Here is a 24,100-nt window from a genome sequence, read left to right as displayed (position 1 = left end):
CCCCAAACCCATACCTTCGATCTAATCGTAAGGAAAACGGCAGTTAAAGTCCCCTAGAGGGACATTCTAGAAAATACCTGACCGGTACTCAAAACCGATGAATCAGTAGTGTCATCAAAATCGGAGACTCCATCCCCGCCAGGAGGAGCCTAAGGAGACACAGGACTAACTGTGCTGTGAGGTCCTGGAAGGGATCCTGGAACAGATGAAGGACACTGGGTGAAAACGACGGAAATGCTCATATCATTGAAGCGTAGACTCTAGGGACGAGGGACACATCCATAGTGGCTCATTAACTGTAAGAGGCGTGTGATGTTGATGTAAAATGTTACTGACGGAACCACACGTGGGAACTCGTACTGTCGGCAGTTTTTCTGTAGGCTGAAAACTTACTGTCGGCAGTTTTTCTGGAGGTTGAAAACTTAAAAACAAAAAACAAAACTCTATTTTAAAAAAATCGGAGGGCAATTTGAGTCTCATCACCCCATGCCTCCTGGCTCTCAGTGTCACTGTTCCCTGGGCCTCTGAGTGTCCCTGTCCCCCGTCACCAGCTCCAGACTCTTTGCTTTGCGGAGTCTATTGGTCTCCTTCATTGTCCACATGAAAACGGGGGGAAAGTTCAGTTTAGTATATAGGATAGATCTTTTTATGCCCCAGATTTCTGGGTGCTTGGATAGAACCTGTTCCGCAGATGCACTCTACGTGTGTGCTGGGGGCCACCCGCAGGTGACATGAGCCCAGCCGGTAAGCTGTCAGGCACGCTGATCACATTTCCTCGGTCTGCCGACCTGGACAGCAGCGCCTCTGTGTCCTTCCTCTGTGCCCAGCAAAGTGTTCTGAGAGGGCGCCCTCCGCTGCTCAGCCCCTGAGTCACTTACAGTTAGTGACCAGTGGCCTTTTTTTAGGGGGCTCATATTGGTCACAAGACACAGTGTGGACCAAAGCTGATGTGTGAGTCGTAGACGGTTCAGCGATGAGGCAAAAGAGAGCCCTGCGTCTGTGTGGGCTGGGCTGGTGCTGGGAGTTCATGGTCAGTGTTGATGAGATGGTGGGAAAGGCTTTGTCCCCACAGGAAGGCTGGCGGTTTGGCCGCTGAAACCCTGGGTTTGTTAATTTCATCTTCTTTAGCTGACAGAAGTTTCACCTCCTGTATTTTTGGAGGAGGTGAAGGACGCAGTGCAAAGGAGTAGCCCCGTCGGGCAGGGAGAAGGTGGGGCAGGATCTCGGCTCTCAGTGGGCATGGGCCCCCTCCTGGCTCGTCTCATGGAGCCAGCAGGGCTGGCTGTGGTTTATGGAGAGTCAGACGGACCTGCCTGGGTGGGACCCAGCCTGTGCCCCAAAGCCTGGCTAGGCAGCAGCGGGGACGTCTTCCATCTTCCCCACTTGCAACCTGTGAAGCAAGTGGCCCATCTTCCCAGGCTTGCTTGTGGCATTTTGAAAGGAAACCAACAACTTCGGGGGCGGGTGGGTCTGTGGGGAGTTTCAGAGACTTCTCGATGACACACAAGCCAGTGGGGGGCTGATGACTCAGGTGTGATAACGGGGACCTCCCTTTCTTGAGGCCACGCACTCCATGCTGGGGGTGCTGGGGTGCTGACCTGATGGGGGCTCTGGGAACTCGAACCTGGGCTCACGAGCCATTATTGACTTTAACAGTATCTTATTTTTTGTGGTGATTTAGCAAAAGGATTGGTGCCAAGCCCTGTTTTCCTCGACTGCTGGTTCTGCTTGGGTGTGGGAGAGTCAGGTGGCTGGTTGTCCTGGTGGGACCCCGGGCCTCGTGTCGTGTCCTGAAGCCCTTGGTGGCCCTCTGAATGCAAGCAAAAGCTGCGGGATGCTGAGGCCGCAGGGGGATTTCGTCCTCCTTTTGCAGAAGCAAGAGGTTCATGGATCCACTCTGTTGAGCTGAAAGGAAGAATTTTTAAATTTCCCCTGGTTGAAGAACTTAAAATGGAGCAATCAATTCCCCTAAATTGGACTTTTAAGTTCTTGGAAAAAACGGACGATTTTCTCTGTGTGGAAGCAGATTCCATGGAACCCTTCTGGTAATGAATTTTCAAATGCTTTTCTGTGTAGTCTCATTCTCGAACCCTGAGTCTTAACAACCAGAAGCTGCGAGGTCAAAGTCTCAGGGGGCAGTACTCTCCGACCTTGAAGGGGGGCACCCGGGGAGACCCACCTTTCTCTGCAGAATAACCCTCGCCAGGTCCAAAAATAAGGGTTCACACCTCTCACCTCCTCCTGAAGATTCTGAGAGACAGCCAAAGAATGGAACGAAACACAGGAGTAATTTTAAACGTTTTTTTTTTTTTGGGGGGTGTGGGGTACCAGCTGGGACACAGTTAATGTGTATTGTTTCATTATTGAACAGTAAAAGAGCTAATACTTAAAAAAAATAGGTAGATAAGACATTTCTGTTTTTAAAATACAGTTGACCCTTGAATAACTTGGGGGCTAAGGGCACCAAGCACCCCCTGCAGACAAAACTCCATGTATAACTTTGACTCCCCAAATACTTACCGTGTTTCCCCGAAAATAAGACCTCACCAGACAATCAGCTCTAATGCATCTTTTGGAGCAAAAATTAATATAAGACCCGGTCTCATATAATGTAATATAAAATCCGGTGTTATCTTACTATTACATTACAGTAAAAGAATGCCGGATCTTATATTAATTTTTGCTCCATAAGACGTATTAGATCTGGTTGTCTGCCTAGGTCTATTTTCGGGGAAACTCGGTAATTACTAATAACCTCCTGTTAACTAGAAGCCTTACCAATCAATGAACAGTCTGTCAACACATATTATGTATCATATACTGTGTTCTTAAAATAAACTAAGCCAGAGAAAAAATGTTATTAAAAAGAAAATCATAAGGAAGTAAAAAAAAAAATCATAAAGAAGAGAAAACACGTTTACGGTATTTATTGCAAAAAATCTATACAAGTGGACCTGCGTGGTTCAAAGGTCCACTGTACTGCTGTCTGACATTTTTCTGGCAGCAGGGTTTGGGCTTGAGAAGGATACTGGTCTCAGCGACAGGCAGGCATCTGACATACTTTAGATCGCAGATTTCTTTGGCGTTGGTTTTGCATCAGCAGAATTTTATTTTTTATTTCAATGTTTTTCTGGTTATAAAGTTAACATGCATTCATGGCAAGGAGTCAAACGTTGCAGAGAGACACGTAATGTAGAAAATGAAAGCCCACGCCCTCCAACCCGCACCCCCGTTCGGGCCCTGCCAAAACGACCATTGTTAACCGGTGCAGACTCCTCCCATTTTTTTCCTTATTTATAACAATGGTTGACTTACATTGTATACGGACATTCATATTATTTTTAATATTTTTTCAACAAAATGGGATTACAGTATCAATATGACTTGTTCTTCGATCCCCCCAGCAACGAGTCTTAGACGTCGCCTCTTGTCACATTTGCATAATATCTGACTGCTTCCTGCTGAACTTTCCGGTTGGCCCCGTTGCCCACACTCATGGATGATGCTGGAAGGTACTCTCGTGCCATCCTTGCACGGGGGACGTCTTTGCAGGGGATATTCCAGAGGCAAATTGTGGGGCCGAATGGATGAACATTTCTAGCGTGACACGATACTGCCAAGTTGCTCTCTGGGGAGGTCGTGACCATTTTAAATGGTGCTGGTTGTGTGGGACAGCTGTGTCCCCAGGTCCTCACCAACAGACACTCTCTGGACATGGTCCGTCTTTGTAGTTTCACTCAGTCCTGTGGGTACAAAGTTATCATTCATTGAAAATTGTGAGTGAGGACAAGCTTATTCTCATGTGCTGAATGATTTGAATTTTTTATTTTCAGTTTCTTTTTCTACCCAGGCCTGTTTTTCCATTGGCTTGTGCCTCTTTTCCTTGTTGATTTATACGTATTCTTTGTGTAGGATGGTTATTTCTCATTTGCTATATACACTGCAGATCTTTTCACCCAGTTACCTTTTGTCCTTGGACTTCCTTTGTGCATAAACGTGGAATTTGTATGCTGTCCAATCTATCCAATCTATCAAGCCTTTTTTTATAGTCCCTGAATTTTGAGTCTTAGAAAAAGGGCTTCCCCATCCTAAGTGTATGTAAACACCCGTATGTGTGTGTGCGCTTCTTTCTTATATTGATAGTTCAGGTGATTTTACATTTACATCTTTTATTCATCAGGGCTTTATTTTTAGATATGGTAAGTGCTGGAGATGTAAATTGTTTTATATGAACATTCAATTTCCTGACATGATTTATTATTAATTGCTCTTCTCAATCTCTGTTTTGAGAAGCCCCGTTTATCATATATTAGATTGTCCCACGTCTTGGGTAGTTTGTCGCTTGTTTCTGGACTATCCGTTCTAATTTATTGGTGTATCCTTGTGCCGCATCTACTATGTAAATGACTCTGGCTTTTTGTTATACTGTGTTACTGTATAGGTCCTTTACCTCTTCATTCTCCTTTTTCCATTTTTTTTCTAACCTTTCTCTCATTTCTTCCATTAGATAAACTCTGCAATAAGCTAAATGCATCCTCAAATCAGATTGCTCTAGAGGTTTATTTCGGGGAGAAGAGACCTCTTTATATTTTCTCCTTACCCGGAGATTTTGATTTATTGAGAGGTTCTTTTACATCCTTCACTAGTGTTTTATGGCTTTGTTCACATACGTTTGGTACATTTCCTGTTCGATGCATTGTTAGATATTTAATTGCTCCTGTTGCTGTGGTCAGTGGGGTTACCCCACCTCCTGCCTCATTTCCTGGCTGGCTGTAGCTGTTGACTTCTGAGTATCTAGCTTGTCTGCCCATTTGCTTAATTACGTCTCTCTGTTGGTTTAAATGGCTTGTTGTTCTTTCTCTTGGATTTTCTAATCCAGGGATCACTTGCCAATGTTGACTTCCTTCCTGATATTTATGGCTTTTGTTCCTGGCTCACTGTTGTGTGTGGGGGGGTACCTTCATTGGCTCTGTGCCCCCTGCCCCCGTGGTCTGATGGGCCCATCAGGACGGGCCCCTTTGCTTCACAGCAAGGGCTGTCCCATGGGTGTTCCCTGCAAGTGGTCTGCACCCGCGCTTGTTCTGCTGTTTGGTGCTCTAGCAGGGAACTCAGAGGCTGGCCTCCTCGGGGACAAGTCTCCTCAGGTGAAGGCAGGTAGGGGGTTGAGAATGTCAGGAACTGCCATGCCAGCCTGGCATCTGTCCCTCCCACATTGGTGGCCCCCTCCAGGACGTAGTGGTGGCTCTGTGGGTGCACTGGCAGGGTGGGGTGTTGGGGTGAGGTGGGAGTGGGGCGTGTAGGATGCAGCCCTGGTTATGGAAGCTCCCCTCTGCAGGAGGTGGTTCGGGCCACCCCGATGGGTCAGAGGCTGGGGGCTAGTGAAGTGGCCCCCAGCAGGGGTGTGTGGGGTTTGGCTGACGCCTGAGGGAAGACCCAACCCTGACTGCACCACGAAATGCTGTCTGTGCCACCAAATTCCCACCAGGACCCCATGGCCCAGTGCAGACTCTGGAATCTGATACTCGTCCCCCAGGGTTGCCCTTAGGAAGTGAGGGGCGGGAAGGGAAGGGATGAGTGAAACAGGAACACAGGATCCCCTGGCCTCACGAAACCCCTGAGCCAGCCAACAAAAACGTCTTTTGTTCTCATTTGTGCTCTCACCTTGCCCTTGGTGTCACACCCTCCGGAGCTGTGAGCTCTGGGCGCTCACTGCTGAGCGGAGGTAGTGAGTTGCTTTGTACGTCTAGATTCTTACGTTATTTGGCACGTCATTTGTGCATTATTTTCCATCATTTTCCTATGGACTCTTTGTTTGGGGCGTTATAGCTTCCCACACTTATGAATTATGTGTTTGGTCATGAGGTACACCTTTAGGATGGTGGACTTTGGGGCTGAAAGGGATGGAGCTGTAAGGTGACGTGCGCGACCCCGTGCTGCCCCCTGGTGGTGGCCGGCGTCTGACACTTCCTGGTGAGCCAACAGGTCTCCCTCAGAGTCTGATGGGGAAGAGTGTGGGCTGGGTGGGGGGGATTTTGTTTTTTTTTTTACCATCATCTGCTCTGCCGGGAATCCATTCCCAGCTGAGGCCATGGACACTCATTTCTGGCCGGGTTCAGGCTCACTTCTGCCGCTCACAGGAGGGTGCCCAGCGGGAGGAGGCTGCACGGTGCTGTCTCCAGAGCTGATGGAGACAGAACTAGGCCAGCCGTGCAGCAGCCTCATGGAAGGGCAGCGAGCAAGAAAATCCTCTCGTCTCTGTGGTTCTAGAAACCGGCCAGCAGATGGCCAGGAGGAGAACAGGAAATCCACCATGGACAGGTGGCTCAGGACGCAGGAGATCAAGACAGAGAGACAGAAAGAGAGGTGGCACGTGGAGGGGCCCTGGGTGTGTCACCTCTGACCCAGCGGTGGGTGGGTCTCCATCGTTTGAGGAGGGTGCATTTCCCTGGTTCACAGGGCCATGAGTTCTGTTTCATTCCAGTCCTTTGTTGCTGGGGTGGATTCTGTAATTTGTATTCTAAGGGATGAAAAAGGGGCAGGTGGCTTTTCATAACAGTGGGGTTGGCTTGGTCAGGCCCCCTGAATCGGGGAAGTGGTGTCCTTAACACCTAGTAACGCAGTCAGGGCAACATTACCGAGGATTTACGTGATTCTGTCTTGCTGGAAAGTTCGAAATCTGTAAGGTAACTTTTAGGACTCCATGTGGCGAGTTTAACATGTGTTCGTCTGCGCCTCATTTCCTAGGAATCACCCAGGAACGGCTCTCTGATTTTCAATTTTAAATCCTTATCTTCCGACAATCGGCCTTACGCAGAGCGGAATGTTGAAAATGGGCTGCGGTTACGGGGTTTCTAATGGGATGGGTTTTATTTCGAACGAGTGGACTGTGGCAGCGTCCCACGGCGCCAGCGTGACTGCGCACAGTAGCCCATTTTTCCTGCGTTTAATGGAAGATGTGTAGCTGGAGCCTGCTTCACAGTTCTGCTGCCCACGGTGGCCTGGGTGGGCCCTGCTCATCTCCAAGGTCACCAGTGTTGTGTGTATGGTGGGACCCGGCAGCCATGGCCCCGGACAGGTCCTGGGTCCTGGGTCCCACTCAGGGCTCCGTGTGGCTTTTATTTGCCAGCGTTTTGTAGACATGTTTCATATTCAGGGCAGAGTTGTTTTGCTGTGGGTCTTCAGCAGGAGCAAGGCAGAGCGGTAGTAACGGGCTTCTCTGATGGCCAGGGTGGGGATGCAGGTCCCCGAGAGCTGGCATTGGGGCATTTCTTGTCTATGGAGAGGGCGGGTGAAGGAGTTTATAATCCGGGGCACCTGACTCTGCTGAAAGCCTCCACTGCCCACCATGGGTTAGTTAGGAAAAAGAGTTCCCACTGTTTTATTTTGTAAAAAAATAGACTATTTTTTTAAGAGCAGTTTTAGGTTCCCAGCAAAATGGAACGGAAGATACATGGATTTCCCATCCCCCCGCCACGCACAGCCTGCCCCATTGTCAACGTGCCCCTCCTGAGTGGTCCGTCTGTGACAGCTGATGCGCCTGCACTGACCTGTCATCATCGCCCAGAATCCATAGTTTACATTAGGGTCACTCCTGGTGGTGCACGTTCCGTAGGTTTGGACAACGGTGTAATGACATGTGTCCACAGTATCACACAGAGAAGTGTCACTGCCCTAAAAACCGTCTGTGCTCTGCCTCGTCACCCCCCACCCACTCCTGCCAACCACTGATCTTTTACTGTCTCCACAGTTTTTCCTTTTCCAGAATGTCATACAGTTGGAACCATACAGAATGGCCTTTTCAGATCGGCTTCTTTCACTTAGTAACATGCATTTAAGGTTCCTCCGTGTATTTTCATGGCTTCATAGCTCATGCCTTTTTAGGCTGAACAATAGTCCATCGTCTGGATGAACCCCCATTTATTTATCCGTTTGCATATGAGGTCTGATAGTCAAGTTCACGAATTTGTTGCAATGATGTTGCTAACCTTTTTTGATATCAGAGGGATTACTCATTATGAATTTGTACCAAATGGACAGACAGTTAACCAAGTTTACTATTTGGAAGTGCTGAAAAGGCTGCGTGAAAAAGTTAGACGACCTGAACTTTTCACCAACAATTCATGGCTCTTGCATCACGACAATGCACCGCCTCACACAGCACTGTCTGTGAGGGAGTTTTTAGCCAGTAAACAAATAACTGTATTGAAACACCCTTCCTACTCACCTGATCTGGCCGCCAATGACTTCTTTCTTTACCCAAAGATAAAGGAAATATTGAAAGGGAGACATTCTAATGACATTCAGGACACCAAGGGTAATACGGCGACGGCTCTGATGGCCATTCCAGAAAAAGAGTTCCAAAATGGCTTTGAAGGGTGAACTAGGCATTCGCGTCGGTGCATAGCTTCCCAAGGGGAGGACTTTGAAGGTGACCATAGTGATATTCAGCAGTGAGGTACATAGCACTTTTTCTAGGATGAGTTCCCGAACTTAATTGTCTGACCTCGTATGATTAGTTTCTCAGATTGGCTCCCTTTTTTGTTTAGTAACATGCATTTAAGGTTCCTCCAGGTCTTCTCGTGATTTGATAGCTCATTCTTTTTAGGCTGAACAGTATTCCATCGTGTGGATTGACCCCAGTTTATCCATTTGCATATTGAAGGACAACTTGTTTGCTTCCAGGTGTCGGTAATTATGGGTACAGCGGCTGTAGACATCGGTGTGCAGATTTTTGTGTGGCCATAAGTGTTTAGCTCCTTTGGGTAAATATCAAGGGGCGTGGATCCTATGATAAGAGTATGTTTAGTTTTGTGAGCATTGCTAAACTGTCTTCCAAAACGCAGTATCCCTTTGTGGAGTTCCTGTCACTGCACTTCCTTTCAGAATCTGGTAGTGTCGGTTTCTGGGTTTTGGCCGTTCTAATACCTGTGTGGTGGGACCTCGCTGTTGTTTTCATTTGCATTTCTCTGAGGCGATCTGATGGGGAGCATCTTTTCATATGCTTATTGGCCATCTGTTATCTTCTTTGGTGAGGTGTCTGTTCATATCTTTCGTTCATTTTACACTGGGGTTGTTTGTTTTCTTATTGTTGAACTTTAAGTTTTCTTTGCATATTTTGGATAACAGTTCTTTATCAGATGTGTCTTTTGCAAATATTTTCTCTCATCTTTTCATTCTTTGGCCAGTGTCTTTCGCAGAGCAGAAACTTTTAATTTTAATGAAGTCCTGCTTATTCTTTCTTTTATGGATCGTGCCTTTGGTGTTCTATCCAAAAAGTTCATTGCCAAACTCAAGGTCACCTAGATTTTCTCCTATGTCATCTTCCAGGAGTTGTATAGCTTTACGTTTGACATTTAGGTCTGTGGTCCATTTTGAGTTAATTTTTGTGAAGGATGTGAAGTCTGTGTCTGTTTCACTTTTTATATGCAGATGTCCAGTTGTCCCAGCACCATTTGTTGAAAAGACTATCTTTTCTCCATCGTATTATTGCCATTGCTCCTTTGTCAAAGATCCATGGATTATTATCACGTGGGCCTCTTTCTGGACACTCTGTTCTACTACCTCGATCTATTTGTCTCTTTTTTTACCGAACTGCACTGTCGTGACTACTGTAGCTTTATAGTAAGGCTATAAGTATAGTCAGGTGGTGTCAGGGCTCCAACTTTGTTCTTCTATTTTGTGTGCTCCCTTAGAGCACTTGTACTGGCCACTGTCATGATTTGCTTTCATAGATGTCAAAACCATGGCTGGTTTCAGAAAATGTCACCTTTGGAAACCCTTTGTAGCAATGAAGCAGTTTTTCTCTTTTCATTTTTCTTGTATATAGCTGCATCTATTGAAATTTTAGTTTTGTATCAGTTCTAATAGTGTATCTGTTTGAGATCGTTTGCATTCTATGAAGTGGGCTTGATATGAAATTATTATTCTTATTTAATTAAAGTTTATTGGGGTGACAATTGTTAGTAAAGTTACATAGGTTTCAGGTGTACAATTCTGTAACACATCATCTATGTATCACATTGTGTATTCACCACCCGGAGTCAGTTCTCCTTCCATCACCATGTATATGATCCCTTTTACCCTCAGAAATTACTTAGAAATTCATATATTTAGAGTTTAAAGGATCGTAAGTCTTCATTTCGGGGAAAGGTCCCAATTTCATAAATGTGATTTTTTTTCCCCCAAAAGGAGGATCACTAAATGAATAACTTACGTTTTATGGTTTTTCAATCTGAAGTACTAATTAACTGTGCTACTAAAAAAAGAACCCTAGATGTGGTTATGATTTTGATGCCGTATAAATACCTCCTGAAGCAGAAGGTTCTGTGTGCATGGGTTCTGCAAACCAGAACCCATGGGGCTGAGGGCTGGCCTGTGCGGGAGGAGCCGTGAGCTGAACGGCTTGGGTTCCGCTGGCTGCCTTCCCACTCGTTATCCCAGGAGACTAGGTCTGGGGTCGCAGAGCAGGACGAGAAAGTACACGGCCACCAGCACTGGATCACGTTGGTTGTCCTGAACAGATAAGCGTGCAATGCTGTAGGGCCGTGTGCAGTGGCTTGCCAGCCGGCCTGCTTGGCAAAGATAAGACGCCCAGACCCAGGGCCGCTACACAGGGCTCAAAGAAGGAATTTAATTCAGTGCCTCCCCACCCCGGTCTTAATTACAGTTTGGGGGCTAAGGATATTCACTTGTTCCGTCTAGAGCTGTGTATGGATTCTGCCACTTTCTTGAATGCAGTAGAGCTCTGAAATCAGAACACATCGTGCTGAAGCCATTCAGAAACGTTTCGCATGTAACAAAACAAAAGGGAGCTGTTGGGACAGTCCCCTCGCCCACCTGGTGCTGTGGCCGGTGGACAGTCTGCTGGGCTGCCTCGAGCCCGTCTGGAAGTGTTTCTGATTCTCACCAGAAATAAAGCTGTAACAGTGGGCAGGTTGCAGAGTCACAGTAGCGTTAGTGACGGAAAAATGGAATTGAAGCTTCCTGCTTACGCCATTCCAAGGAAAACCACAAGGCTTTGTGTGTGTTGCTGGCTGCTGGAGGATTACTGGCGGGCGGGGAGAAGGGTCCATATTGTTTTAAAAGAGATTTCAAGAGCATCGTCTTAGTGATGAAGTGATTTGTTCTCTTTTTAATCTCACGTATCTAGCTGTATCTGAATGTTTCGTTTCATTTCCGTTCCCTCCCAGAGTGTGTTTGCCTGGGCTATTTTGAAATCTCTAAAATGGGCACGATATTAAATTATTTTAAATCCTCTTTCTTGCCATTTGGAAGACCTGGGAGGATTTCCAGTGTTTGTATTTGGGTCACGAGATGCCGCTTTGCATCATTTTGTCACATGTAAGGGAGGCTGTTTCAGAGAAGGGCCAGACGAGAGGCTTTCTATTTCTGAGCATCTACTACAGATCAGGAAGCATGGGTTATTCCAAGATTCGCCCTTTTGTGCTGTGAAATCTGAAATGGAGACGCTGTGGCCTCAGCGATGTGGGGATTTAGAATCTGTGAGGCCGATCAGGCTTCTCTCTTCATTCAGGATTGGCTTTTAAAAGAACATTCTGGAAACCCTTCCAGCGCTGGCAGCATCTGTAAGGTGAAGACGTCATGAACGCCCCGAGTTCCAGCTGCTGGTCACAGAATCGGGCAGGAAGGGGTGAGGAGGCCGTGTGGCGGGTTGGTGGGATGTCACATCCTAGCACGTCTGCAGCCTGTCCCTCTTTATCCTTCAGACACCCTGAAGGCGAGGGAGGAGCCAGCCTTGTTTCTTCTCCTCACGCTCTTAGAGTTAATGGGCAACCCTCTCAGGCCCCAGGGATGTGAGTGGAGGAGTTCCGGCCCTGATGTCTCCTGATTTTTATCCTTTGTTCCCTGGGCCTTTTACTTGAAGGTACCTTGAGTACCTTATGTGTGTATTTACTTTAAACAAAGCACATTTAAAACTTGGTGAGGAAAAGATTTCAAAGACACATAGCATTTATCCACTGAGCCATTCATTCCTCATTCAACAAATACTTATTAAACACCTACTGTGTGCCAGGCACTGGGGCGGGTGAGCCAAGGGCTTCCTTGGTCCGTGGAGCTTGGATTCTAGCAGTTGCCACATTGACACGGTCTGGGCAGGGACCGGTGACTTTTGTCACGTGTGCAGTGGCAGCCCGTGTAGCACCGTCTGTGTTCCATCAGGACTTCTGGACAGTAGCCCATTGTAAAGCATGTGGGCGCACCTCCCGCCATACCGTGATCCCTGACTTGTGTGTGACACCCAGGACCTCACGTCTGTCATCTGTTTTGTCTTCACAGTAGCCCCGGGACCCAGGTGGGGGCTGGGAGCTCCGCAGTGGCCCACACCCAGTGTGTGCTGGGTGCCAGATGGGGTCACAGCAGCTGATAATACGGGGTAACCTTACCATGTGGGGGTATACTGTCCTCAGAACTTTAGTTGTTATCGAAGTTGTAGAAAAAATTCTCCTAGTTGGAGCATAAAAGCACTGAGCTGCTTTCAGTGTCTTGAGGCTTTGATGCCATTTGGCAGCTTCTATTCCAGGAGTCTGAGCGGTCAGCTCTGGCCTCTGCTGGGAGCCTCGCCTTCTGGGTTTCCATGACAGGCCCATGGGGTCCACGTACATCCTTCTAGGACATGGAGGGTCTTAAACATCGGGGGCCTGGCTCTAGGTAATTACACCAGTGGCCTGGTTTTCCTCCCTCCATGGGGAAATCTTTGAGAACAGAAACTTTACTAGAAGAAACTTATTTTGTTACAGAGTATTTTAGGTTTTCCTTGTGTCTAGTCTGAGAATTACTTATGGGCTTTTGAATTCCGTGAGAGTGCTTCGAGTAGAGGGTTTGGCGAGTTTGCTTCATGCGTGGTGGGTTAGCAGTGGCTGGTAGGTTGCAGCTGGGAGTGGGGGGCTGGCATGGCCCCTCCTGCATCTGGGGTCTTCCCACCACTTTTTTGTTGTTTTAGACTCCAGGACAGCAGCTCACTCCCAAGCATGGTTTACACAGGAATTTAATTTTGATTAAGTGACTCTGAAAAGGAAAGCAGGTTTTAAAAGGAGATTTGCACATGTGGAAACACTGCAGGTTTGCGTTTTGGTCTATGAAGCCTCTGAAATTGCCGCAGGAGATTGAAGCTAGGGTGGGGTTTTGGGGCTTTGTTGTGGCAGGGACCCTTTTGAGGGGCCTTTGTTCTTCTGGGTGGGAGTGGATACCCTGCCCAGATTTCAGGAGGGGGAGGCGGCTGCTTCTGTCCCCAGGAGCACCTTCCCTTGGGGACGGCTCCCCCCGTCTCTGCACCCCCCTCGCGGCACAGTTCCACGCAGGACTCTTCCTTTGACCTTATCCTGACCTCCCCCCTCGCCCCCAAAGAAGGTTAAGGAAACTGTCCTGAGGGTTTCGGGTCTGCCCTGAGCCTGTTCAGCCTGTGTGAGTGCTGCTGCGGGGTGGGGGGGACGCCCCTTATCCTCTCCCCCTGCAGACTGACTGCCCGCTCTGCAGCCCAGCCCTGAGGCCTGTGATGCGCTGGTCACTGCTGCATGTCGCAGGCTGCGGCCCACCTGTTGTCCCCAATGCACGTGCTTGCGTGTGAATGTATGCATACACATACGTACCACTCATGTACACACACGCCACACAAACACACACACCACACACACAGACACGCATCCTATATACACATATACCACAATACCACACACACCCCACACACGTGTACACATACGTCCCATACCACACCCCTACATATACACACATACCACACACCACATACATACACACACCATACGTACCACACACACTACACACACATATATACACACACCACACACACAGACACATGCTACATACACACACCACACATACCACACACACATATATACACACACCACACACGTACCCCACACCCTGATATACACCCACCACACACCCACGTACATACACACACCACACACCCACGTACATACACTGTATTATTTACACACCACGTACATACACCACACACACATACACACACATACACACACACACACACACACACACACACACGTGAACTACTTTGTGAATGAAACGGAATTCTTTAGTTGCCCCGCAAATTAACGTTTTCGCTGTGACGTTCGTCTATAGTCGAATGATATCTCCATGCCGCTGACTGTGGTGTTCGACTTGACCCCACGAGCTCAGTCCTCCAGAAAGGCAGTTTAGGAATGCCGATGTATGTTTTTCTGTATTTTTGTGTTTTTCAGGAATGGTTAACAATAGGACCTTTTTATACTTTAAAGTAATCGTGTATTTTAATAAAATGTAGCACCTTAACTATATTTATTTAAAAATACAAAAACTGTAATTATTTTTTGTAGCTTTTTGACACATTTTGGAGAACAAACTTGAAATCAATTAACACAGTGAAAAGGTTAATACAGCAGCGTCTTCCACGGGCCTGTCCTAGCACACCTCGGTCCCCAAGGTCCCCAGGCCCTGCCCCGCCCCCTTCAGTCACCGCCTCCCTTTGTGTTTCCTTTCATCTGGGTTTGTCCTGCGATGTGTGTGCACGCTCCGATCACTTGGAAGGTCGCATCTGGTCCTGCGTTACCCTCCTGCAGACACTCAGGCTCTCGTCCTGTCTTCCCTGAAACTGGGGAGCACTGGCTCCTGTGGGCCTCCTGCCCCCTCCCTTCCCGTCTGCCTGTTTTCCTTAGTGCTGACATCTCCCAACTAGAAGATGGACTCCTCAGAGGGGCAGACTCTGGGTTTCCTGGTAACGCTGGTGAATAATAAATGCGTTTTGGTAAAAGACTCAACTGGGACCCCTGTATTTAGTAAGAGAAAAGTGAGGGCCCCCTGCAGCCCCCGCCTTTGTTTCTACACCCTCCCCAGAAGACACCACAGACAAGCTTTTGGCAGGGCCCTTTTGGCTTGTCTGCTGCCTTCACATCTGTATGTAGACTTGCAGAGATGTATATGGATTTTCTAGCTAGCTCGATGTACCCATAACCGGGTTCTATATACACTCCAAATACTGGCCTGCCGCTTATCAACGTGCGTCCGAGTATTCGAGCATGTGGACTCTGCCATAATTTATTTAACCGTTCTATTTATGGGCACTTAGGTTGCTTCCAGTTTTTAAAAAGATTGCTGCAGTGAAAATCCTCATACAGACAGCACTTATTTCATATAAGAGTGAGTCCTCCTGGAAATGGCGTTGTTGGGTAAAAGGATGTACGAGTATGTATTTAAATTTTTGATAGAGATGCTGAATTGCTTCTCTGAAAGGTCTCATTGGGACTCTTCCTAAAGAAATAAATTTTTTAGAAAGGAGAAAACCAGCGAGGATGTAATTCACCACCAACAGCCAAATAAAGAGAGTGGCACTCCCTCAGGCCAGGCACTGTGAAATGTGACAGCCCGGAGAGGCCAGGGACCCGGCAAAGGCTGACATGGATTCTAAGGTTTCCTGTGCTGTCTCCTTGTCCCCTCCCCCACCCCCAATAATAAAGCAGTTCTGGGGACAGAAGGTGACAGAACCCAATCCTGAGAATTCACTAATGTCCCTCAATTTGGAGAGAGTGAGATAGAGATGGTCGGTATGGGAAGGATGCTTCCAGAGCCTTCCCCAACGCCAGGAGAACCTGTCCTCTTCCAGGGCTGCTGCCCAGGGTCTGTGTGCACTGCATTCTGGGAGAATCCCTTGGCTCCATCTTCCGGTTTACCAGGTGGCTCCTCAGTTGGATCCATTCTTACATTGAGCTCTCTGAATATCAACTGCCATGTTTTTTCAAATTAATAGGTTTCATTTTTTCAGCAGTTTAAAGTTTACAGAAAGGTTGAGCAGAAATTTCAGAGAGTTTTCGCACACCTCCTCACCTGCACACCTCCTAGATTCCCCCATTATCATCTTGCATCCGTGTGGTACGTCGTTACCTTTGATGATGTTATTGATGTTGTTATTGTTACTATTCTTATTAACTAACTTAGGTTCGGGTCACTCTTTGTGATGTTCAGTCTATGGGCTTTGACAAATGCCTAATAACTCAACGTCCCTCTTGTTTTACTACGTTGTAGCCGTGCCCCGGTCTTGCTGGCTTCCTTCCTCCTGTTTTAGGATTGTCTTTGGGTCATGGCCTTTGCGTCTTGGCTTCCTATGGCCTGGGGAAGGCCAGGTGCTGAGGTGCTGGCTTGTCTCTGGGGACTGGTGCTCCTGTGGCATCCTGGACCCCCCCCCCAAATCTGGACCCTGCTGTGGTCTCAACACCCTCCCTTGCCGTTTCCATCCCCCTCTTCCAGCACAGCTGCCCGTGGCTCAGGGACCACTGTGTAGCAGGGAGGGGCTGGCAGACTTGGTTGCCCCACTGATGTCCCCGACTACTCAGCCCAAATAGTAATTAATAATCACAGCGAGTCTGTGCGAGACCCTGAAAGGCAGTCAGGTGAAGCAAGGTGGCCTCCCCCGGCCGAAAGGATGTCCCATGCTTTCCATCACCAGCTTTCCCTCCTTACTCCCTCTTGTAACCCATGGCCTCTGTCTTGGAATGTTCTGGCAAGTTGTAGTATTTTAAAGGAACTGCCTGAGTGGGAATGGGTGTGTGCGGTGGGGAGGGGCTGCCGGGGCCCTGTGTCCCCGTGGTGCACCGAGAGGGGGTGGCAGTGCGGAGCTCAGTGGGGGCTGCCGCCACGGACCATTGGGGGCACGTGAGCTGTCCTCCTCCTGTGGCCTCCGGTGTGCCAAGGGAGTGAGTGTTCACATCCCTGCTCGCTCATGGTGAGGACGCGACTAGAGAGGGAGGTGGGCAGGGATGTGAGGTGGTTTCCGTATGTGAACCAGCATCTTTTTGTTGGAACAGGAAGTAGCCTGGATGTGGGTGTCTTGGTTGGAACAGGCTGTTCTCTCCTGGGCCTGCAGGGAAGCTTCCAGCTGTGGCCATTCAGAAGGCAGAGCCTGTGTCCCCCCTCCCGCCTCCCTACAGGCCTGGCAGCCCCTGTAGCTGGAGGTCTGGGTGGGGAGGTGGTTTCCCCTCGAGCAGGTGGGAGCTGAGCTTCCGGGTCACGTGGAGGGGGCATTGGCTCACCCTCAGCCCATGCCTGGCACGTCCGAGGGATGAAGGAGTGAGTTGTCGCAAACACGGTGTGGGGCTGGGGGGGCAGCTGCAGCGGAAAGCCCCCAGGCCCTGGGTGGATGGCCCCTCTGCCTCGCTGAGCGTCCGCTTCTGAGCGTGTCCTGGGGACCGTCTGTCACTGAGTCAACATTCAGCCAGTTGCCGTCGAGCACTGTTGTGGTGTAGGTGGGGGACATGTCACAGGACACAGCGGATGAGGTGCGTCCCGAAGGCTGAGGGCAGGACGAGGGATGAGACTTGGTGGGCGGATGGGCCGTGGCGTCTGAGGAGTGGGAGGATGCTGAGGTCAGCACTTCCCAGGGGCTTCTGGGGGCAGGACTGGCGTGTCTGGGGACCGGCAGAGCCGGTGAGGCTGGGGCAGAGGGAGGCCGGAGGGCATGGCGCTTGGGCATGGAGGCCTTCTTGCTGGCATGAGAACTTCGCCTCCGGGCGACAGGGGGCCGTGGCGGAGGAAGCTGAGGAGAGGAGAATATGATCTGACTTATGACTTAAAAGATTTTAGCAGCTTTATTGATATAATTCCCGTACCATAAAAACACCCTTTACAGCGTACAGCTCAGTGGTTTTTAATGTACTCACATGTTGTGCAACCATCACTGCCATTTAATTCCAGAACATTCCCACCTCCCGTACCCCTTAGCAGGCACCCCCATTGCCTCCTGCCCACCATGTGCCCACATCCTGGACCGAGTGTTGTGTGCCCCCAGATTCATATGTTGAAACCTAATGCCCAAGGTGATGGTGCCGTTGAACTGCACGGGTCCACTTATACTCGGATTGAAAACATTTCAGACCTCAGCGAGGCTGGGGTGTGGGGTGCCGGGGACTTGGGGCCCAACTGGACACAGAGGGTCCAAGCTGCCCTGGGAGCCTCGGCCTCCTCGCCTGCAGAAGAAAGGGCTGGACTTGGGTGCTTCCCACTCTGGGCTCTTGGTGGCATTCTTTCAGGGCTTGTTGTGAGGGGACAGTTGGATCCAGTATTCAGGGCCTCGTGTTCTTCCCTCTGGGCAGCTTGGAGAGCCGGAGCCTCAGCAGCGTTGCTGTGTGTGTGCCGGTCCGCCTGCTGGGCTGGGGGGTGCTGGCTGTGGCATGCACACGTCCTGCCTTCCTCCTGGGTGGAGGGCGGGCTCATTCATTCCACGAGTGTCTAGTGAGTGTTGACGGAAAGTCCCTGCCCTCATAGAGTTTACTTTCCAGAGGGGGAATGCAGACACTAATCAAGATAAATAAAAAGGAATATGTCACACGTTAGGTGGTGGTAAGTGCCAGGGAGAGAGACACCCAGCGAGGGAGGAGGCCAGGAAAGGCTGGCTGGGTGGGGTTGTGGGTCTAACCCCTCCTCCAACCCCCCAGTCAGGGAGGGTGATGTATAGGCATCAGCATGTGGGAGAGGAAGGCGGGAGCCGAGTGGACAACTAGGGGAATGGCCTGTGCAAAGGCCCTGGGGTGACACCCTCTCTTCCTTCTGTTTGAGGAAGAGAGGGAGGCCAGGTAGCTGGTACTGAGGGAGTGAGGGCCCAGGGACAGCAGGAGAGGCCCGTAGGGAAGGTGGAAGGGTGGGTGCCAGATTGTGAGATGATAGGTGACAAGAATGAGAGCGGCCAGGGCTCAGGTGCTTGATGTGGGGCCAATATTCCGTGCTCCCATCATCCTCGGAGGAAAGGAAACTGAGGTAGAGTCCTTAGACTCCCAGGGCCGTCAGTGGCAGAGCTAGGATGTGAGCCAAGTGTCTCTCTCTGCAGAGATCCCGGCGACGCTGTTCCGCCGGCTGCTAGCTGATCGCTGGCGCCCCCACGTGTCGGGGAGGAATCAGTGTCCCTCGCACACGGGGTGACTGCGTGCAGGTCCGCGACCACATGGTCACCTTTTCTTCAAAACGGCTTTGTTTAGTGCGTTTTATAGAATTCCTCCCGTGTGTGGAAGAGTAACCCAAGTGACACCAGGCCCTGTATCTCCTGTGGCGTTTTGCTACTGTGGGAATACACGTGGGGAACAAACCTTGCAGGATGTATGTTTCCTGTGAGCGCAGATAGAACCTGAGGTGTGGATGCCACAGGTGTCCCGTGTGAGGGTCTGAGAAACCCATCTGCACGCTCTGAGACAGAGGTCCGGCTCCCCGGGCATCAGGTCTCTTCCTCACCCGAGCCCTCTGACCTTCGGGAACAAACGGGGTTCACTCGAGAACTCGGGGAGTCTCATGATCAACCTGGGACTCTGGTTTTCAAAATGCTTGGCGGTGCCACAAAACCTGGCGTTCTGATCTCGGATTTCTGATCTGCTTTGGCGGTTATGGCACAGGGAGCTGTGAGCCATTCGTTTCGAGTGTGTGCTTCGTCACTCTGATGGGCGAACACCCCTCCGTTCATGAGTGAGTGGTGTACGTGTGCGCCCCACTGATGCCCCATTTGTGCCTCTTTCGTTCCAGTCACGGAATTTTCTGCACTGCTGAATCACGCGTGGGCAAGCCCGCCGTCCAGACCAGGACTGTCCCGCGGATGGCCGAGAGCCCTCGTGGGCCTGCAGATTCTGAGTGAGTAGGGCCTGTGGCAGTCACCACCGTGCGGTGGCCGATGGGTCATTCATCTCCTGGTGCATCTCAGCCCCTGTGCGACATGGGAGCTGGGAGATGCCATGCGGTCTGTTGCCTTCACCGCCCTCTAACAAAAGCTTAAATGCAGTCACAGGAAGTGTTTGAGTGTGTTGATTTTTCTCTATTATTTCCCTGTTTTCAATTTCATTGATGTATGCTCTGATTTTTACTTTATTTCTTCTCCTTGGTGTACGCTTAAATAGTTCTTCATCTCGTTTCCTAAGGTAGAAGGTTAGTTATTGATTTTAGATCTTTCTTCTTTTCTACGATATACATTTGATGCTAGAAACTTCTCTATAGCCACGGTTTTGCTACATTCTACACATTTTGACAAGTGGTATTTTCATTTAGTTCAAAAAAATTGGAGAAGTTCCCCTTGATGTTTCCTTATTGACCCACTGTGTTATTTCGAATTGTGTTGCTTGATTTCCAACTATTTGGGGATTTCACCTGTTTCCTGTTACTAATGTTAGTTCAATTCCATTCTGGTCAGGGGAATAGTTGTATGATTTCTGTTTCTTAAAAATTTGTGAGGGTGTGTGTGGTTTATGGCCCCAAATGTGCTCTGTTTTGGTGCTTCCGTCTGAATATTTATGTCTCCCCTCCACCAATTCATGTGTTGAAATCCTAACCCCCAAGGTGATGGTTTTAGGAGGCGGGGGCTTTGGGAGGGGATGGAGTGAGGAGGCAGAGCCCTCAAGATGGGACTGGTTCCCTTATCAAAGAGACCCCACCCAAACCTGGCCCCTCTGCCCTATGAAAATGCTATGAGAAGTCTGAGACCTGGTAGAGGCCCTCACCCAACGACGCTGGCACCCTGCTCTGGGACTTCCAGCCTCCAGGACTGTGAGAAATCAGTGTTTGCTGTTTATAAGTCCCCCAGTCTGTGGTGTTTGTTACAGCAGCTCAGACCGACCAGACACTTGATGGATGCTCCATACAAACTTGAGAAGAATGTGTATTTTGCTGGAAAATTCTGCCAGTGTCAGGCAGACCCAGCGGATGGGTAAGGCTGTTCCGGTGGACTATCCTTGTTGGACTTCTGCCTGCTTGTTCTGTCAGTTATGACGGGGTGTTGAAGTCTCCAGTTATAATGGAGGATTTGTCTCTCTCTCAGCTCTGTCAGGGTTTGCCTCACAGAGTGTGAGGCTCTGTTGTTAGGTGCATAGCCACTTAGGTTGTGATCTCTTCTTGGAGGATTGAGTTGAATTACATACCGTTATGTAAGGGCCCCTCGTTATCCATGATAATTTCCCTTGTTCTGAAGTCTGCTTTGTCTGAAATTAACATGGGCACTCCAGTTTTCTTTTGATTGGACTCGGCGTGGTACATCTTTCTCCATCTCTTTCCTTTTAACCCATCAGTCTTTATATTTAGAATGGGTTTCTTGGGGACAGCCTATCGTGGGGTCTTTTGTTTTTATCCACTCCGACAACTTGTCTTTCCATTGGTTTTATTTAGACCGTTCACCTTTAAAATGATGACAATAGCCCGCCCTTGTTCACAGGATCGCTTCCTGTGGTTTCAGTTACTTGTAGTCAGCTGTGGTCAGAAAATGTTACATGGAAAATTCCAGAAATTAACAATTCATACGTTTTATGTTGCTCACTGTTCTAAGTAGCGTGATGAAATCTCACACCGTCCCGCTCCGTTCCACCTGGGAGGAGAATCAGCCCTTTGACGAGCATTTCCTTCTGTTAAGTATCCCTCTCCATTATCAGATGGACTGTTGTTATTGCAATGCTTGTGTTCAAGTAACCCCTATTTCACTTAATAATGCCACATTCACATAACTTTTATTACAATGTATTGTTATAGTTGTTCTATTTTATTATTCGTTATTGTTAATACCTTATTGTGCCTCATTTATAAATTCAACATGGAAAATTTTCGGCCATTATTACCTCAAATATTTTTCTTCTCCGTTCTCTCTTTGGTCTCCTGTTGGTATTTGTATGTTATGTCTTTTGATGTCATCCCACAATTCTCGGATGCTTATCCTGTATCCCCTGCCCCTGGTCTTTTTTTTCTTTGCATTTCAGTTGGGGAAGTTTCTAATGACCTATCTTCAAGTTCACTGAGTTTTTTTCCTTCGCCGTGTTGAGTCTACCCATAAGCCCATCAAAGGCATTTTTCATTTCTATCACAGGTCATTTTTCACAAAATTTCTAGGATCTCTTTATGACTCTTTCTTAGAGTTTTCATCTCTCTATTTACATTACCAATCTGTTTGTGCATGTTGTCCGTTTTTCCCATTACAATCCTAACACATAGTTATTGTATATTCCCAGTCTGATAATTCCAAACTCTGTGTCATATCTGAGGCTCGTTATGATGCTTCATCCCTTTAGAATCCGGGTTTTTTAAAATTTCTATCTTTCAGTCGGCCTTCAGCATGGTTTTTAAGCCAGGCATGTTATACCGGAAAATAGGAACTAAGGTAATAAGCCTGGAGTGCGAGGATTTATGGAAATCTCAGTAGGAGTCGGGCTGTGTCACGTCTGCTGTAGCCAGAGGTGGCAGAGACTTCAGGCTGTTCCAGGGTCCTTAGCTTTGCCTCTGCTCTTGACGTTGGGCTTCCCTCAGTCCCCTTAGAGTCTGGTCTTACAGACTGGACCGCGATGGAGCCCTGTTGGGGCTGGCCCTGTTGTCCGCGATGGACCGTGATGGATACTCCTGGTGGTGGAGTGTGGGGGAGGGGAAGCATTCTGTAATGGGGTGGACTCTCCATCGGTAGGTGGGTGTGCGTTCCCAGCTGGGACCTTCCTTTTCCAAGCCCCTGCGAGACAGAGAGGCTGGAGGCTTTCAGTGTGAGGGACACACTTTCCTCCTGGCTCTGAGACAAAGTTCTGGGCAGCAGGCCTTTGTTAGGGAGAAGGCTGTGGGAGTGTGTCACCATGGTTACTTTCCCCTCCCTCTGCCAGAGCCAAGAGGAGCTGTTTCTTGGCCCCCCAGGATTTTCGAGGAGTAGTCTGCAAACGCAGTTCACTGCTGGGTCCAAGAAAAGGCATTGCTTTTCCGTTTGTCCAGCTTGTTCGTACTGTAAGGATGATGACTTCCGAACTCTTTCCATGTTGCAGCTGGACCCCAGTTCTTTCCCTGCTTTGATTCCCACGTGACTTTGCACCACCTGGAATTATGTTCTCCATTTGGAGGTTCACTCGTGTGTTGCCTGTCTTCTCCATGAGAACATAAACTCTGAGCCCATGGGAGTGTCGCGTGTCTGTCCCCTGTCATGCCCACACCCAGAAGAGTGGCTGGAACGTTCTGAATGAATAAACCAAACGTGATAGAGAACAAGTCCACGCCACCTGGGCACAGGTGGCTGCGACCTTGTAGGTCTTCTCTTGTGCATTGTGCTTTTGGTGAATTTGAAGCACAGAGGATGGTTTCATTTGTGAGTAGGAGGTTTCGAGATGTCCTCACTGGGGAGAGGAAACAGGTACCACTGGAAATGCAGGTCTGTGATGCTGCTAGCCTCTCCCAGTCTTGAAAGTGGTGCTCGTGGCGGTGCCGGGGGCCAGGGCCTCCCTGGGTGGCAGGGCTGGCCCAGCCAGCATAGGTGCAGGTGGGCTTTACTAGAGTTCTTCAAAGTTGCCACTTGTTTTGCCCTCTGACTATGGGTGAACCTTCCTTCCCACCCCTGTCCCTACATTCCCAATACTTTGTTTCTGGGGTTGCAGTAGTGGGCCTACCACACATCCAGAAAAACACCACCCCCATTCTCTACATCTTGTTGACAATCCCAGCTCCAGTATCGATTCTCGTGAACAGATTTTTAAACCCTCGCCATCTGTTCTGCTCTTAATTACAAGTGCGACAGATATTATTTTCCTGCTTCCATCAGAGGAAGGGGGAAAATATGTATTTGTAAAGACCACAGTTCTTGTACGAGGAAGCGTGGCTTGGCAACCCACTCACTAAACATAAAGTTGCTTTTGCCCCAAATTGAAGCATTTATCTTGTTTTACTTAAAGGGTGATATTGGCCCCCTTGCGTCTATATGTAGAGGAGTTAGGAGAAAGGCTAGAGAGGCTGGGTCAACACGGAGGCCCAGAGGTCGTGTCCCCCACACCTGTCTGAAGCCCCAGCCCCGCCAGTACAGGGTAGAAATGTGCTGGCAGAGATACATCCTGGCCCCAGAAGCCAGCCCAGTTTCGGGCCTGTTTTCCTTCTGTAGAAACTTGTGAAGTTGGTTCAGGCTGGCATTGAGCTGGTACCACTGACCACCATGTTGTGGGACCGGATGGCAGCTTCTGCGTCTGCGGCAGACCCATGCGTCCTGCCCAGCAGATGGCTGTGGGCAGTGTTTTCTGTGGCTCTAGACTGGGTTTCGGCCAAACACTTAGCACGTAGCATGCGGCGCCCATGGAGTTTGGGGGCTGGAGGACAGCAGGCTGAGAAC

The 24,100-nt window shown here is 49.0% G+C and overlaps 1 protein-coding gene across 5 annotated transcripts in view; it reads left to right on the top strand.

Moving 5' to 3' along the window:
- The window catches only part of APBA2 (amyloid beta precursor protein binding family A member 2), a 156,579-nt gene that overhangs the window by 10,890 nt on the left and 121,589 nt on the right, over nt 1–24,100 (top strand). For 4 of the 5 annotated variants that reach the window (XM_033100244.1, XM_033100246.1, XM_033100241.1 and 1 more), the window contains exon 2: nt 19,531–19,635. The exons of the other annotated variant lie outside the window; for it this stretch is intronic. The gene's annotated coding sequence lies outside the window, so the exon portion shown is untranslated. The remainder of the gene's footprint in view (nt 1–19,530; nt 19,636–24,100) is intronic. 5 annotated transcript variants of the gene reach the window in all.

This window comes from Rhinolophus ferrumequinum, chromosome 28 (assembly GCF_004115265.2).
Source record: "Rhinolophus ferrumequinum isolate MPI-CBG mRhiFer1 chromosome 28, mRhiFer1_v1.p, whole genome shotgun sequence".
Taxonomy (NCBI): domain Eukaryota; kingdom Metazoa; phylum Chordata; class Mammalia; order Chiroptera; family Rhinolophidae; genus Rhinolophus; species Rhinolophus ferrumequinum.
Note: the sequence above shows the minus strand (reverse complement) of the source record. Positions and strands in the feature narration are given on the sequence as shown.